This window comes from Alligator sinensis, unplaced genomic scaffold, assembly GCF_000455745.1.
Source record: "Alligator sinensis unplaced genomic scaffold, ASM45574v1 scaffold35_1, whole genome shotgun sequence".
In the NCBI taxonomy this organism is placed as follows: Eukaryota; Metazoa; Chordata; order Crocodylia; family Alligatoridae; genus Alligator; species Alligator sinensis.
This window is the reverse complement of record NW_005842340.1, coordinates 1402037-1404233: the sequence shown is the minus strand read 5'-3', so window position 1 is coordinate 1404233 and position 2197 is coordinate 1402037.

Below are 2197 nucleotides of genomic sequence, written 5' to 3'. Positions count from 1 at the left end.
CTCGGGGGGCGCGCCACAGGAGGCCCCCCCCCCCCCCCCATGCCCCCTACAACCTTTTTAAGTAACCCTAGGGATACATGTACCCCAACTGACAACCACTGTGGTAGGATGTAAAAGAGGGTAAAATGATAGTTATCTGAGGGAGGTAACTATCCAGGGAGGTGCAGCAGGGCAGAAGCAGGCCCAAGTGGCCTGTGCAGAGTCTTTTTTTCAGCACCTGTTCCCAGACACCAGTGGAGAGGGGCAGGCGTGGGGTAGGGGCTGCTGCTGCTGTCCTCAGCTGGGCCTAGAACCCTGCACAGCTGCTCCCTCCAGCTGTGGCTGGACCAGGGCAGGAGCAAATAGATGCCCTCAGGCCAGCCAGGACAGCAGCAGCAGTGTTGGCAGGGGATGGGTCCCCCTGCCTTTGTGTACCCACTCCCTACCTGGCTCTCTGGTGTCCCCAGGGCGTTCCAGCCACACCTTGCCCCCATCCTCACGCAGTCTGATGGCTGATGTATCTCACCCCACTTTGGTAAATCCTGGATCCACCCCTGGATAACTCTAAGTAGGATTATTCTTCCCAAATGACTGCTGAGAGCTGCCAGAATGGCATGAACTCATTTTTTCCCATCTCCATAAGTCAACTGATGCCTTCTTTCCTGACAACCCCCTGGTGGCCTGCTGTGTGGTTAATGATGACTTCCTGAGAAGAGACAAACAAATTAGCTCTGTCACATCAAGCACATGCACCCCTTGGTGTTTGAATGATATCGCTGCCAAAGACAGCAATTTGTTAAAGCAGGAATCAAGGTCAGCTGAGCATCAAGGTGACCCTCCCCCTGCTAACAGGTGCCTTTGGGGGAAAAAAAAAACCCCAAACATTCAGCAGCCACTGCTGCAGAGATTGGCCAATCAAAACATAAAGGTAGTTAGCTGTATGAGACTGAAGTCAGGCAGAAGGCAAGGCAGAGTGAAACCTTAGGGTGTGTAAACACATGGCTCACTTCAAGCCACCTCACCCTAGACCAGGCGCACCATGTACAGGTGTTCACCAGTCCTGGGAACTGCACAGGGAAACTAGAGTAAGTAACTCAGGGTGGGAGGTTAACTTTCTGGTTAGCTGCTTCCCCTAAATGTTGCTAACTTAGTGATTTTGTCCTGTGAGCGAGCCAACTTGGAGGGTTTCTGACAACAAAATACATGCACAAAAGGACCCCTGCATAGCAATGTCCTACTTGTGGTACTTAATGAGCTGTCTAGTAGCTTTTTTCACACCTTAAGGAAGTCTGCTCAGCAACACATAAGGACAATGGGATTTTTCAAATTAATTTCTACTTGCAGGTGTTGGTACAAAGCTGCTGAAACTAATAAATCCCAACCTCATTAAATCCCAACCTCATGCCTCTCTGACTTAGTCTACAAGGTGCCACCCTGATCTGCGTTCTGCCTAACTTTGGCTAAATACACAGAACTGCCTCTCTTGCCCAAAGTTTGCTGCCACTGGGGCAGCTGGAGCAACTTGCTGATAAATAAGCTGTCAGATTGGATTTGCTGAGGCACTGCAAAGAAAATTGAAGCTAACAAAGGCAAATTCAACAGCAAATAGGCTAATCGAGGTAAGCCAGATGGCAAAAATGAGCTCAAATGGCAATAAATCATATGCTCTAGGTCCAAACATTCAGTGCGCACCTCTTAGCAGACAGCAGCAATTCTGACCATCTTGAAAAGCAAAGCAATCTCTCCTCTCCCCGAGTAAGTTAAAGTGGCCATGCATAACCAAATTACTTATGGTTTACAGTTCCTTTTATTATGAAACTGAAATAAGGGTAACATCCTGACATGCTCATTGTAATCCCAGTGAGGCAGGAAGGATTTTTATTAACCACAGCATTTGTGTACAACGGTTCTGCAAAAGGAACCTTATATAAATATCCACTTTTTCTGCATTTTTAAATTAACAGGCACCAGGCGGGGTTGATGCAACTAGACATAAGAAATTAAACAAGGTCATTGACTGAGCGGCGCACAATGCAAGACAAGGGAGCTTTTCTGACATCTTGCTACCTTCTGATTGGCCTTTATTGTTAGTACAAACTTAAAGGTGAATACCCTGCAGAGACTGAGCTGTCAGTTCTTACTGGCTCTGTAGATTCGCAGTGAATGGCTAAGCAGAGCAGCTATGGGTTACTGCAACAGACCCAAAGGCTGCTCAGAG